This window comes from Delphinus delphis, chromosome 10 (genome assembly GCF_949987515.2).
Source record: "Delphinus delphis chromosome 10, mDelDel1.2, whole genome shotgun sequence".
NCBI lineage: Eukaryota > Metazoa > Chordata > Mammalia > Artiodactyla > Delphinidae > Delphinus > Delphinus delphis.
The window spans coordinates 54542420-54558737 of NC_082692.2; the positions used below are offsets into that span (position 1 = coordinate 54542420).

Below are 16318 nucleotides of genomic sequence, written 5' to 3' on the forward strand. Positions count from 1 at the left end.
TAGCATCCCCAGCATTCCTAGCGTGCATGTGAAACACGGTCTCCGTAAATGACTTGAGGATCCTCTTAGTTTCTCTGAAAGCAGAGAGCCAGCTACATCCCTATCTTCCTAGTTCATACTTTTTTCCCCCTCTTCCACCTAAAGAGACTTTTCCCCTGTTCCTAAGGCTAGGGCACCAAATTAGGTTGTTTCTGTAGCATCCTAGAAAGCAGCGTTTTGAGAAGAAGGCCACTGACACTGCAGCCTGTGTCCCGGTGGAACTCAGACCCTGGCTTATGGTCTGGAGGGCCACAGCCTCCTGCGGCAGCCGCTGTGCAGTGGGAAGGGGGGCCGAGGCACTGTCCGAGAGTGAGTAGCAGGTCTCACAGTGAACCGGTCTCTTTCCCTACTGTGTCACACTCCTGATGGGATGCCGCGACCCGACAGCAGCAGGAAGCCGGCAGGCCTCAGTGACCTGTGCTAGGGAGACATGTGTATCCTTTCTGCTGCCCACACGGCAGAGAAAACCGCTGAGGGTCCTGCTGAAGACCGCCTGGCTGGGGCACCCTGCCTTCCGTGAGTAGGGCAGCATGTTAGAGCCCACACTCCCATCTGCCACCCAGTTTCTGCACTGGACGTATGTATGTGCATCTGTAATGTGTACAATATGCCTGTGTGATATCTACAGGAAATGGACAGTTTTTTTACGTTATGACAAAAAGCACCATCCTTGCCAAGGATGAATACCAATCCCCACTAGAATACTCACGCTGATGCTGCTAGCATTTTGTCACCTTGGAGGGGTCATTTAATTCCTCCATGGTGGGGGTAGTTGTATATTCTTTAGTTCATCTCATGGCTTAAAGTCTGTGGGAGAAGAAGGAGACGCATATAGCAGCCAACCAGACTATGTCTTATTTTCAACACTGTATCAGTTTGGGGAAGGATATATTTTGACCTCTGAATTGGCTTTACACTTTTACAGTCATGAGAGCACTAAAGGATTGCTAATTATTAGTTACTTTAAGACAAGCATTTGGCCATATTTTCTCTGACTCTTGGAAAATGGTATTATCTCTATCATTCTGGTGGTAACTGTGCTATCAATTTAGATATAGACTCTAGTAACGTGTTGTTTGCATTCTTGAACCGTCTGGTTTTTTTTTTTTCCTGCTCGTGTTATCAAAGAGTTAACTTATAATCTTCTAGCTATTGGTCCAGAGGCTATAGCAAAGTTTTCCTTTTGGTTGCCACTGCCTTTAGAAGAAGAAAGATGCCAATATCTAATTATAATGATTTTTTTTTAATTTAGTTTAGTGCCACTGTTTGAGAGTTTTCTGAAGGATATTTCAGTCTTGTGTTAGGGTATAGTTCACATACAGGAATGCAGGTCCAGACGTGCAGCATCCCACTATCCCGTGAACTCTGGGTCTGTGTGAGGTGCTGAGAAAGTTGGATGAATATGTTAACTGGGCAGCAGAATAAGATTCAGAACAAGCCTCGGGCTCCCCACTGACTCTTCCCCGCTACCTTCACTGATGCATGTCAACCCAAGGGAGAATCCACATGACCTTTTCTTACCCTTTTTAAAACACTGTAGGGGAATTTGGGGATGCAGAAACCACCCTCCCCATCTTGAGGAGACCTAACTGGTGGCTTTTGTGACAACCCAGTGGCTTTGACTTGTCCCATGCCCCACATCACCAGGGAACTGCCACCCCAAGGCAAGTTAATGACACGTAATTAGAAGAAAGCATTCTAAGTCAGTATCTTGCTCAAAATAGCAGCCGGTGCTTCAGGTGTCAAGGAAGTGAGTGGCAGCTAATGTGCCTGTGAGGGTGGGGAGCTGAGAAATGCAAAATGATACATGCACAGTATCTTCCCTGAGAGTGATGACATCAGTATACACATGTAGACCCTTGTGCTCCTAGTGTGGTGGCCATCACAGCTGACATCAGGCCGAAAATCCCCCTGTGGTTTCCACCTCTGCTGAATTTACTGAGTGTTTGGGAAGGCAGATCGTGTCCCCAGATCTCACTGAGAATCACCTCTGCCAATAAAATCCAAGGAACACAGCTTGGCGATGGCTCTGTGACGGTGGAAGGGGACTCTGGGCCCTACAGCTGGGAAGCTTTTCGCTGAGCTTAGTGACACCATCAGCAACTTCCCAAAGGGACATACATAGAGGAGTTATTTGGGGGAACAACTCCATGTCCGTGGACTGCCTCATAGAGGAAAGAGCCTCTTAATTAAGCCTGTGTGTTAACCAATTTATCATAATGACATAAACATACTTACTAGTTTTGCCTTTATTTCCTGGCATGGATGATCCTGTAGAACTTAACATGCTGTAACTAAACCAGCATGTTACAGAGGTAGATAACATTTAATTAATTATTCAAGTACACAGGGTGGCTTAATAGCAGAACACATTGAGAGCCTGGACTTTTGTCTCCCGACTCACATGGGCTTCCATGTTATTTTGCAGAGCTGGTCAGTAACAAACGGCAGAGAGCAGCTGAGACATTCGTGCACAAATCATACATTGGGAAGGAAAAAAATAGCGTTCCTTTTACATCATGTCTCCAACTCCAAATTCCCTTTTCAGTTTGACTTAAAAGTGTGCTCTCTCTCTCTCTCTCTTTCTCTCTCTCTCTACATAGATATGTATATAGCTTCATTCTTCGTTCTCCAAGATCTTGGACATGTCCTAAAAACAACAAAAATGAACTTGTAAAGTCCCATATACTTTCCTAAATGGGCATTTGGGAATGAATAAATCCTAATTTTGGTATTAGAATAATACTGGTTTCATAAAATAAATTAGGAAGTGGTTCCTCCTCTTTTATTTTTTGCGTGAAATTGTGTAAAATTGGTGCTAAATCTTCTTTAAATGTTTGGTAGAATTCTCCAGTGAAACTGTCTGGGCCTGGGGATTTGCAGAAGCAAAATTTTTTTTTTTTTTTTTTTTACTTTTTATTTGAAGATAATGTGTGCAGCTTTTAAAATATGAATTCATTATGGTTATAAGACTATTCAGATTATCCATTTCAGTTTTGCTGAGTTTTGGTAGTTTGTGGTCATTGAGGAATTGACCCACTTCTTCTAAGTTGTTGAGTTTATGAGTATAAAGTTGTCAGTAGTATTCCTCTATTATCCTTTTAATAGCTACAGGATATGTTGTGATATCCTGTTCTATCTTGATATTGGTAATTTTAAATTTTCTTTTATTTTCATAAATCTTGCTGTATTTATCAATTTTTATTGATCTTTTCAAAGAACTACCTCTTTGTTTCACTGATTTTCTGTATTGTTTTATTGTTTCAATTTTATTGATTTCTCCTCTTGTCTTTATTATTTTCTCCCTTCTGCTCATTTTAGTTTTATTTTGCTCTACTTTTTGTAGTTTTTTGAGGTAGGAAGTTGGATTATTGATTTAAGACCTTTTCTCTTTTCTAATGTAAGAATTTTGTGCTTTGTTTCCTTCTCAGCCCTGCTTTAGCTGTGTCCCACATATTTTTAGATGCCATATTTTGATTCATGTTTATATATTTTTTTCTTTTATTTGAGATTTTTCTCTTTGACCGGTGGATTTTTTAGAGGTATGTTGTTTAATGTGCAAGTGTTTGGAGATTTTCCTGTTGTATTTCTGTTATTGATTCTAGGCTGATTCCATTATTGTCAGAAAACATACTCTGTATGATTTCAATTCTTATAAAATTGTTACAGTTGGTTTTATGGCCCAGGATATGGTCTATCTTGGTGAATGTTCCTTTGAGCACTTGAAAAAAATGGGTATTCTGCTGTTGTTAGGTGGAATGTTCTATACATGTCAGTCAAATCCTGTTAGTTTATTTTGCTGTTAAGATCATCTGTAATTTTGCTGATTTCCTGTTTACTCGTTCTGGCAGTTGCTGAGAGGTGGATATTCGTGACTCAAACTATAAGACTTCCTAAAGTCCTGAAATGAATCTCAAGACAAAGGTTGCCCCCGTATCCCTGAAGTCCAAGGATGAAGGGGAGACTGTAGCTATTTGGAGCATGTTGGTTCCTTTCCCAAATAAACAAGAAATGTTTCATTCCCTAACAGAAGCTAGAAACATTCCATAGAAGCAGTATGGAAGGTCAAAGCCCTCTGACCAGTGAAGTTTGGGTAAGGTCTTCCTATAAGCTGCTGTCCACGTGCCAGGCTTTCAGCCCTGTTGCTTAACGGCAGTAATACTACTTTAGGTTTGGGTAGAAAAATCATGTAGGTGACTGTTTACAACAGACAGTCCAACAGTTCTGCTTTCCTAATAGAGCAGATGTTTCTGTATTCTTGAATATAATGAAAATAGAACAACAGGAAGAGAACATGGATGGCTTCAGAGCAGAGCAGGAAGGGGGAAAAACATGAAACTTGCGTGAGCCTTAGATTAGATTATAACTGCAGTGGATCATTTGATGTGGATTCTGAAAACTGTGGGGATGCCTCTCACCTCTGCTTTTCTAAAATCCCATTCCTCTCCCACCTTCCCCCACTCCCAACCATCTGCCGAATGATTCATTTTTGGTAAAAACCAATCTCATAGAGCATTTTCCATGACAATGTTTTACTTTTCAAATCATAGTTTAAAAGGAAGCCATGAAAAGGAAATCTTAAAAATGCATTGTATTGCAAAACTCCATGCAGCTTTTGTGGGGTTCTGCTCACCTATTTACTTCTGCTCTGCTCAGTTCTCTGGATTGGGTCCATGAGGCTCCAACCTGCCTGGTGACAGTAGAGTTGGAATCTCTTACAGGAGGCAATGGTGGAGGTCTTCAGAAGTTTTTGAACTTTACTCACTCTTTTCACTTGGATTTAAGATAAACCTCACTTGGACTTTCTCTTAGGCTCTGCTCGTCAGCCATCATGATATTTAAATAGTGGAAATAGAAATGGAAGGTAAACACTCAGTTTTGCTAAATGAGGAAACTGAGGAAGGTCAGCCTCCTACCCGATGTGGAGTCTTTCTCGTCAGAGCCAGAAAGGGGACTTCTGCTACTTCAGTCTTTACAGATTTAGTAACCGATTCAGCTCTCAGACACTCAGCAGGGTTATTCAGGCTGACTGAGTCTGACTTGTGAGATTTTGCCCTTGACTATATGAACTCAGAACCAACTAGCACGTGCAGGTGGTAAGGAGGGCACATGAACAGGAGTAAAAATAACATCCAGATTACTCGGAGAAGTGTTATCACCCCCTCCCTATTCATAGGAGAAAAACTGGAGCTTCCCCACCTCTTAGGGCATCATCTCTCCCTGCCCTGATAGAGAAGCTGGAAATAAACCTTGCAGCAAGCCTCCAGTTAATCAGAGTGAAGAATGATGGATGCAGATAAAGAAGGTTGCAATTTATTTAAAATATATGTAAATAAAAGGTATACAAGAAGAATGGTGAGGGAAGAGGAAACCAGGTGAGGGAGTAGAGATCCTGTTTGTTTTATTTTGCTAACTGATGACAGGATAACAGTAGAATCCAGGTCTGTTGGGGACCCTTTGACCTTTGGGATATAGATTTCATTGATCCAAACCTCCATTCTATCTAGGAAGAAAACCACTTGTATGTAGAAAGTTCTTCAGTGAAGAAGGTAGACTTCAAGGGGGTCAGCCTGTCAGAAATACAAATGATATAATAGGCCATTAGATTTTTCTCTTCTTCTCTGGAACAAAAATCCAAAATAACTTCCACTCTTTAGGTAGAGCAGTTCAACTCCCTGTAGCTCCTTCCACACACAAATCAACTCTAGGTTTCTGAATATTCCTTAACTAGATTTTGTAAATGCAATGTCTGCCCCCTCATCCATTTTGGATATTTGGGGGAGGGTGGCTGTAGCCAGTGTGCCTCAAACTTTCAGGCGCATACGTAGCACCTGGGATCCTGTTCACATGTGTATTTTGATGCAGTAGTTCTGGGCGACTCCTGAGATTCTGCATTTCGGGCACACTCCCAGGTGATGCTGGTATTACTGCTCTACCATCTTGACAGCAATGTAGTAGATGGTACACTTTTAACCACGGCTATCTTGTAGACCAGCTACTGACAAGAGAAAGGACCTACCGAGATTCACTCTTTGATTCAACATTATTTATATCTCAGGCATAAATCTAATACTTCATGGTCAGCATATATGATCTTACGAATTATAGCTAGTGAGTATTTAGCATAAACAGGTTAAAGCTTACAAATGCAAATCTTGAGATAGAAAATAAATAGAGCATGATTCTACTACATAGCAGGTACTCATAGGTGCTGAAAGAATGAATGATATGTGTACCTATTTTATGTTCACGTGTACAGGGAGCGTGTGCTTGTGAGTGAGAGAGCAGAGAATGTGGGAAAGTTTAAAAGGTTAAATGAAAACCTGTCAGCCCTCGAATTTAAATATCAAAAAGAGCAAATTAATTAAATGTTATGAAATCAAGTAAAAGCCTAACCAACCAATCCATGTTAACAAACGAATATACACATTTTTTTCAAAGTTCAAACATCCAAGGACTATGTCACAGATACACATTCAGGGATATAGTATGTTTGGATTTTCATATGCTTAGCAATTTGGGAATTTCTATACATTTAAAGTAATGAGGGGCTTCCCTGGTGGTGCAGTGGTTAAGAATCCGCCTGCCAATGCAGGAGACGCAGGTTTGAGCCCTGGTCCGGGAAGATCCCACATGCCGCGGAGCTACTAAGCCCGTGTAGCACAACTACTGAACCTGTGCTCTAGAGCCCTCGAGCCACAACTACTGAGCCTGTGCACCACGACTACTGAAGCCCGCACCCCTAAAGCCCATGCTCCACAACAAAGAGAAGCCACCGCAATGAAAAGCCTGCGCACTGCAACGAAGAGTAGCACCCGCTCACCGCAGCTAGAGGAAGACCCAATGCAGCCAAAATAATAAATAAATAAAGTAATGATACTTCCATCAGAACTCATTTTACAGGGCTAGTTTTTTTGTTTGGTTGGTTGGTTGGTTTTTTTTTTTTTTTTTTTTTTTTTGGCTGCATTGGGTCTTCATTGCTGCGCGCAGGCTTTCTCTAGCTGCGGCGAGCGGGGACTACTCTTCGTTGCGGTGCGCGGGCTTCTCATTGCTGTGGCTTCTCTTGTTGCGGAGCTCGGGCCCTAGCTTTCCTTTAATCATTTTAGTTGCCTTGTGAATGCACAACGATGGAATGGATTGGGTGGCATTCCTGGCAGGAAGATAGATGTGACCCGTGTATATTTGAAAATAGACAAAAGCCTCTGTTCCTGATAGGAAAAGCAACGTCTTAGCTTTTTATTTCTTTTAGGAGTAATATTTTTTGTTGCAATAGAATATTTTTCATATTAACAGCTCCTAGTGAGAAAGAGGATTGCTGCCTCTTTACTGTTGCTCTGAAACACATTCGGGATGGGGCAGAATGTACCTTAATGGAGTCTATAAATTTATCTAATCAGTGCAGTTGAGTAAACTTGACAGTGAATTCTGTATTTTTAGCCTGACTTATTAAGCAGTCATTGTAATTGAGAGGGATTTTATCTTCAGAAACCTTTTCTCTGTCTTTGTTCTTAGGACGATATTCTTCACCTTGACTTCTTTCCCTCTTAGGATTGGCTCAGATGAGGAGAGGGAGCATCAGAGATCAGAGATAAAGAAAGAATGTGGGGCTTCCCTGGTGGCGCAGTGGTTGAGAGTCCGCCTGCTGGTTCAGGGGACGCGGGTTCGTGCCCCAGTCCGGGAGGATCCCACATGCCGCGGAGCGGCTGGGCCCGTGAGCCATGGCCGCTGAGCCTGCGCGTCCGGAGCCTGTGCTCCGCAGCAGGAGAGGCCACAACAGTGAGAGGCCCGCATACCGCGAAAAAAAAAAAAAGAATGTGGTACACCAGTGTGACCAATAAGAGATGTTCATTTATAGACAGTGGGATCTTCTCTTTTTATCTTAAATTGCCTTCCAAAATTTGATGATTTTTTAAAAAAGAACTGTTTGCCTAATTACCCTACATATAATGTCCATACATTTTAATATTTTAAATGCCATTAATCTCTATTTTTTTTTAGTTTGAGAAAGAATATATAACTGATAATCACTCAGAGAAGCAATGCAAAATTTTTTACACTTGACAACTCTAAGGAAGTGATTGCACTTTGGATGTCTGCATTATTATGTTCCTAAAAGCAGAGGGGGTAAATTATCAAAGAGTTACAGGAGGATTTAATTGTCTGATTTCTGTTAACATCAGTGGAAGTCACATGGATAAATCCTTGCGGAACATGCTGTCCTGAAAATATTGGTCTGGAAAAGGTTTCTATGGAAATGTTCATGTGTTTCTTTCATTAATTGGTCTAATTATTCCATTTACAGAAATGGGAATGAGAAGTATTAAGCTGAGATTATGAGAAAGGTTAACACTGTTAGGAGCATTAATAGGAATTATGCTATTCTTAGGTCTGAAAATCTTACAGGTTCCCAAAACAATATAGATGACCGGGTCCCTCTGTCCCCTAGGAGGTTATGGTAAAAGAATTTATTCAACGTGTTTGAAATAGTTACTTTAACACTTTGCATTTTATGTACCTTTGGTGTTAACATACTCATTTGTTATGCATTTAAGCACTACAGGATGGTTAGGATTTCTGCTTTTCTGTAAAGATAGGAAGTAAGACAGATCATAGCATTATCTGTTTTCTTTTTTCTTTTTTTAAAAATCTGTTTCCTTTGTCTTATGCAACAGAAAGTGGAAAGCATAGCTTGTAAGGTGGCAAGAAAAGCATACAAATACATGTGTTTTTGAAAACTGTTAACATCTTTCCTAAGAGAGATATCGTTGTCCTAAGAGAGAATCTGAATGCATTAGAAAAATCCAAAGAACCCGAACTACTTGTTCCAAGGTGTCAGTTACCTGATGGTTTAACCAAAGTAAATTAAGAGAAGTTAGGGGGCTTCCTTGGTGGCGCAGTGGTTGAGAATCCTCCTGCCGATGCAGGGGACATGGGTTCCTGCCCCAGTCCGGGAAGATCCCACGTGCTGTGGAGTGGCTGGGCCCGTGAGCCAAGGCCGCTGAGCCTGCGCATCTGGAGCCTGTGCTCCTCAACAAGAGAGGCCACAACACTGAGAGGCCCACGTACCACAAAAAATAATAATAATAAATAAAAAAACAAAAGAAAACACACACACACACAAAAATAGAAGTTAGGATGTTTTGTGCCATGTGTAGTCTTGACCCTCCCTTTTTGTGGTCTGCTCTTTTTATGTCTTGTGAATTTGCTGCCAGCAATTTCTGCTGTCAGCTGTCACCTAGATCTATGAATGACCTCATTTTCTTTAGAAACATTTTTTTAATTCCTCAAGGTCTCTATTTCCTCCCCATCCCCAAATCCGTTTTCTTATTTTATTTTCTATCTTTAATTCTTAACTCCACACAGTCTCCCTCCCTCTCTCTCTCCCTCTCTCGTTTGTTTGCCTTTTTCTTTCTCCTTATATTAAATAAGATTTTCACTCCAAACTCTGCGTGCTTGGTGCCTTTCATCTCATGGGTTCATTGTCTGCATTTTCCCCTTTATTTTTTTTTAAAGTCTTCATTGAATTTGTTACAAATGTTGCTTCTGCTTTTATGTTTTGGTTTTTTGGCCGCCAGGCATGTGGGATCTTACCTCCTCCACCAGGGATTCAACCTGCACCCCCTGCATTGGGAGGCTAAGTGTTAACCACTGGACCGCCAGGGAAGTCCCTTCCCCTTTATTTTAATTTATCAATCTCATTTCTTTCCACCCTACACATCCCTCTCCATTAAGAGATAGGACACTGCATTCTTTCAGAGACATTCACAATCTAGCATTCAAATGATTAAGAAGAATGTTCTAGATTTTCCCAACCTTCTGGAAGCAGAGCATGGAAAGTACTAGGCTATTTTTTGTTCCCATTGCTGTCCCTAAAGCCAGCATCAAGTTAGCCCTCAGGATTTGACTCCACTTAGAAATCTGTGGTGATAAAACAGTGAAGAGCATCTTGAATTACGTTATTTTTATCTTGCTTCCCAGATACCAAGCTGCCATGGTCTCTACAGAAAAAATGATTAGGCTGGTATTTAAATTTGTCATTTCCAAGGGGGTTACTATTGCTTAAAATTATTGATTTTTTTTTCTAACTTTGAATTGAAAACAGTGTGCAGATCACTAAATTCAAAGGACACTACCTCCAAGTAAGTAGCCGTGAAATATGTTCCTTTCTTTTTTCCACGGTCTTCAGATGTGACCATTTTCTGTAGGGACACCAGTATCAATTCAGCCAAGCCAGTCAGCATGGATGTACTTTATTCATGACATCCAGTTTGCCCCTTCCCTGGACCAGCAGCGCAAGAACAAAATTTTAATCACCCCCTCCAGCTCTGAAATGCCACTGGCCCTTCTGTCCAAACGATGGCACATGAACATGATAGTTCTGGGTCCAGACAGCAATCCAGGAAGGCTGCGGGATTGTAGGAGCCTCGAAAGTTAATATAATTCTCAAAGAAGCGCAGTGGCTCCCATACCCTCTTTAAAGCAGGTGGAGGTCGCATGCTTACATGTAGGGTCACTAGTTCAGTTGTTACAGCCCGATTCCACGGCAGAGGCATTTTTGCACGGCTGTTCATTAGAAGAGCAACATGCAATAGGCTTGACACTCATGCTCTTGTTCAGTTCCCTGAAGAGGCCACAGCCCCACTGCGTGGTTTCATCCAGGTGCACTTCACAGTTGTCAGCCCATCTTCCCTGGCTGTAGCCAGGATTTTTTTTTTAATATAAATTTATTTCTTTTATTTTTGGCTGCATTGGGTCTTTGTTGCTGTGCACGGGCTTTCTCTAGATGCGGTGAGCGGGGGCTACTCTTCGTTGTGGTGTGCAGGTTTCTCATTGTGGTGGCTTCTCTTGTTGCAGAGCACGGGCTCTAGGCGCATGGGTTTCAGTAGTTGCAGCACGTGGGCTCAGTAGTTGTTACTCACGGGCTGTAGAGTGCAGGCTCAGTAGTTGTGGCACACGGGCTTAGTTGCTCCATGGCATGTGGGATCTTCCCAGACCAGGGCTCGAACCTGTGTCGCCTGCATTGGCAGGCGGATTCTCAACCACTGTGCCACCAGGGAAGTCCCTGTAGCCAGGATTTTGATGCCCTTCCAGGACCGCCACCAATCCCTAATTGCCCACTGACATCTTCTCCCTGATTCCCACACCATTTCCTTAAAGGCACCTAGAGATTCATTAAAATTGCATTTTTAACGTTTTCTCAGATGCTCTTACTCTGTCATTTTTTGTTTTTGTTTCTGAAGTAGGTCCAACGCCATTGCACTTTTTATGAGCCATTGTGGGTCATAACTGTTTGAGAATAAAAAATAAATGGCAGATAGAGGAGTTAGAATAGAGCCCCCCAAATGCAAGATACTGCAGTGGAGTATGCATTTCGAGGGATTGTAAGAATACGCAGTAGGATATGTCAAACTAGCTCCAAGTGGGTTTGTGTACATTTCTTTCCCAAGGAAAACAGTTCATAGATAAATATCCCTCTGAGTACTCATCTTTGTATGGATGGTGTTAACCGGACTGTGTGACATCACATGATACAGGTCAGAGGGCTAGAGATACTCTCTAGTGAATTTTGATGAACACCTTGATTTCCCCAGTTGAGACCAACTAAATCTATCTTGGAGGAAAGGCTCAGTTTTTACTGGGGAGATGAGTCAAAGAGAACAATCCAAGGACAAAAAAAAAAGAGAGTAAAGCTCCTGCCTAGCTGAAAATTGTGGCAATTTTCAGTCCTAACATAGTAATTTTTGTCATTTTATTTAGAATATGAAACTTTTTATAAATTGTGAAAACAACATAGCACTTACAGGGAAGGAATTTTTTTTTTTTTTTTTTTTTTTGGCTGCGTTGGGTCTTTGTTGCTGCGTGCGGGCTTTCTCTAGTTGCGGTGAGCAGGTGCTACTCTTCGTTGCCGTGCACAGGCTTCTCATTGCTGTGGCTTCTCTTGTTGCAGAGCACGGGCTCTAGGCGCGTGGGCTTCAGTAGTTGTGTCGCATGGGCTTAGTTGCTCCGCGGCATGTGGGATCTTCCCGGACCAGGGCTCGAACCCATGTCTCCTGCATTGGCAGGCGGATTCTTAACCACTGCGCCACCCAGGAAGCCCAGAATGTTTTGAAAGACACAAAAACTCCATGCTGACAGAACAATGATTTTTTTGCCTTTTTTTGTGTGTTTGAGCTTATATATATGCATGTTATAGGCACATAATCATAGATCATGCCACTTTCTTATTAATACAGTGTTTTTATTTATTGAAAACACCTTATTATTTTATACATGCATGTAAACTGATTCTCATAACAGTTCTGAACACTATATTTCTATGCAAAACTGTATTTTCAGGTGACATGCATGTTTAAATAAAAAAATTCAAGACAGTCTACAAAACAGTTACTAGAACTAATAAGTGAGTTTAACAATGTTGCAGAATACAAGGACACAATATAGGAATTAATTGTATTTGTATATACTGGCAGCAAACAAATGGAAAATTTTTAAATGTAATTATAATAATATGTGGCATAATTTTAATAGCAATAATGAATCACCCTGCTCCCAACCTTGTAGGTCCAACCTTGCCTCAGTCATTCAGGACTACTCAGGAGAACCCCAAACACTCGGAAATACCTCACACAGTAACAGCAGTTTACAACATGGAATGTTTCCCAGAGCAGCCCTTGCACTCCTGGCTTCCTCTTTAATAAGAAAGTACATGTGGTGGCGGAACAAAAGCTTTCAAATCTTTCATTTATCTATCTTCCTTAGTGTCCATATCCCAGGACTATTTCATAACAGACTGTTGTTACTGGCTTCGCTTGTTCTCTCCCCAAACAGGGAGGACTCCACAGAAAGTTCAGGGTATTTCTCTGCCTTCTGTCAAGCACTCATGTCTTTTTAATTTCCCATTGTTAAAGCGACAAAATTCAAGGAGCTCATACTCTTTGGGTTGGAGTCTACCTCAAGAGTCTCTGGGAATGTGCCACACAGAGGAGAAGGTTTCCTTGGCAACAGGAATGTGGGGGAAAAAACATGGAAACATTTGCTCCCTCCCTCCTTCCCTGGGGCTCCTCAGCACTGCTGTCTGTCAGGCATAAAAACTACACTTGTCCTCGCTATCAGTTCATTTAGCCATTGACCCCACTACCAACCACTTGCTCTGTCTTCCCATTCATGAAAATAGCTCATCTGTGAAATGGACACTGTTTCATTATTGCCTTTAGCTGGTCTTTTCTAGACATCCAAATAGAGAAAGGGAAATTGGGTTTTTAAGAAGTGTGTGTGTGTACGAATGTGATTGTCCAAATAAACTGAATTTAAATGACTGAGTGGTAGCACTTATTTTTACATGTATTTTCAGTTCTGAAATTTGCATAATAGGCATTTTCCAAACTCTGGCAGGATGTAATGGCATATTTGGTGACTAGTGTGAAAATTAATGTATTAATTTGGCAGAACTTATGACATACTTTCTAGGTATGCTTCTAAATAAGCCCCCAAGAGCTCAAAATGTTTTTCTCCCCCTCTTAAAAATGGCAAGACAAATATAGGCATGTGAATTTATAGATAGGTGAATCTAGGAAGTCCGATTCCAGGGACATCATTCAGCAAGTATGGGAATCAGCTGATGTGACTTTCAGTCCTAAGCTCTCACTATGCCCCAGGAAATCACTAAACGTGTATCAGTCTGGATCCAAAACTCAACCCCTTCCTAACCCACTTCATCCCTCTTATCTGTATTTTCTCCTTCCTCAGAACAATGATAGAGAATATGCATATATAGTTGTTGATTTCTAAATTATTCTGCTGCTGAGTTTGTCAGCTAGTTAAGGATATTTAGTGTGCTGTAGGCTTTTGCTTCTTTTTCCGGGTAATTGAACCACCTGTTCAACTTGGAACTTAAGGAATTTAAGAGTTTGCCAAGAGATTTAGTGTCTCTTATTCAGAAACAAGTCTTCAGCGCAAGTAGCAAAAATAAGAGGGTTAGTATGTGTGTGTGCGTGCGTGTGTGTGTGTGTGTGCGTGCATGTGCATGCGTGCGTGTGTGTGTGTGTGTGTGTGTGTGATAAAGAACTGGCATTTATTTCTCACCCCTCTGGAGGCTGGAAGTCCAAGGTCAGGTTGTTGGCAGGTTGGCTTCTTCTGAAGCCTCTCTCCTTGCAGAAATCTGTCCATTCTTTCTAGTGAAGAATTGAAAAAAGATATTAAGTGCAGAAAATCAGTGTTTTTTGCCAAAGAGTTCTTATAATGCTGTCAACAAGCACTAGCACGTTGGATTGTTTCACCCACCACTGGCTAAAATTAACCAGAACAAAAACAGCGATCCTGTGTTGCTTCCCATTTTGAGTTACTCTAATGTTGCAGGAACTACCTTATCCCTTCAGGACCTAGACGGCATATATTAAACATCACATTGTACCTGTGTGTGCTTGTAAATGGAGATTTAAAACCTAAAAGGGCATGCCAGGCTTATTCAAGAGGCTGTGAGACAGAGTAAAAAGACACCAAAAGCATTCTCTCTTTTTCTTTTTCCCCCCTTTGTTGTTGTTTGTTGTTGGTTTGTGGTGACAGCAACTGACTATAAATTATGTGAGTCAGTAATTCCAGCTCTCAGCATCCCGCAAGCTCTCTTCCTGTTCCAGCTCACACTGGTGGCCCTGAGGGTCCGCAGGATTGTCGGGAAGACCGGCTACTTGAATCCTGTAAATTTGCCTGGTGGTGACAGCCAGCACTTGTACAACGACACCTGCCATCTGGCTCTTTCTGCTAGATTTGCAGCAGAAGCCTCTGTAGGGTGGAGGGGATGTGAGAGTCTCCAGGCAAACCAGAACCTCTGTGAAATCACTGCAGATGGCTTTATTTTGGGAACTAACAGGCGTGGAAGTCGAAGCAGGAAGTAAAAAGATAAATCAGCTGGGAGTTTGATGTCTGCTGGTCTTCAAGGGGCTTGAGATAAATTTCATTGATTTATTAGGACAATATTATGTACCTGGAAAAATTTGGAAGCAATTTGAAACTTTAAAGACCCCATCACGGAACTGTAGCTACTATACCCATCTTCAGAAAAGGTGGTGATGTGATAGAAATTTGCCATTGGAAAAATGCACTTTCATCACTCCTAAATCACTGTTTCTCAAGAGATGTTCCATCAGCATTAGGCTGGGGAGGGGAGCTTATAAAAAATGCAGATAACTGGATTTTCCTGAATTGTTGACAGCTAGGCATCACCTCTCCCCAAGGGGTACTCTCTTTTTGTAGGGAAGGTGCATTTCTTCAGTCTCTTTAAAAGCTTTTTTTGATTTTAACTAAGTGCAACTTATTCTAATGCTCAGACAGATCAGCTTTTCCAAACTGCATTCTCAAGCAATTAATGTGCCATTAATCTTTTTTTCTTCTTAACATCTTTATTGGAGTATAATTGCTTTACAATGCTGTGTTAGTTTCTACTGTATAACAAAGTGAATCAGCTATATGTACACATATATCCCCATATCCCCTCCCTCTTGTGTCCCCCTCCCACCCTCCCTATCCCACCCCTCTAGGTGGTCACAAAGCACCAAGCTGATCTCCCTGTGTGATGCAGCTGCTTCCCACTAGCTACTTTACATTTGGTAGTGTATATATGTCAATGCTACTCTCTCACTTCGTCCCAGCTTACCCTTCCCCCTCCCCGTGTCCCCAAGTCCATCCTCTACGTCTGCGGCTTTATTCTTGTCCTGCCCCTAGGTTCGTCAGAATCTTTTTTTTTTTTTTAGATTCCATATATATGTGTTAGCATATGGTATTTGTTTTTCTCTTTCTGACTTACTTCACTCTGTGACAGACTCTAGGTCCATCCACTTCACTACAAATAACTCAATTTCATTTCTTTTTATGTCTGAGTAATATTCCCCTGTATATATGTGCCTCATCTTCTTTATCCATTCATCTGTCACATTCATGGGCACTTAGGTTGCTTCCATGTCCTTGTGTCATTAATCTTTAAGAACCACTGCCCTAAAGCTAATCTACTTTGAGAATTCCTCTGATGTTTATCTCCTTCTCTATGTTCTAAAGAATCCTTATGGGCAGGAATACCATCGGGTTCAAATTGGCGGCAAATTTCCATCCACATCTCCAAGATGTCTTTGTTGTCAAGAATACTGTCTGGTGCAGCAAATGTTTGCTTTCTCTGTATTTTGGGATGTGTTCGGAGGTGATTAAGATGAAGAGGTGGCAGAGTGGTTAGGGTAGGCAAAGGTACACGAAAAATGTGACCAGAATTTTTTGACTGCTTATAAGGCAAAGC

At 41.5% G+C, this 16318-nt stretch overlaps 1 protein-coding gene across 19 annotated transcripts in view; it reads left to right on the plus strand.

Annotated features, from left to right (window-relative positions):
* ARPP21 (cAMP regulated phosphoprotein 21) overlaps nt 1–16318 on the plus strand; it is a 182326-nt gene that overhangs the window by 125312 nt on the left and 40696 nt on the right. The gene's annotated exons all lie outside the window — the stretch shown is intronic.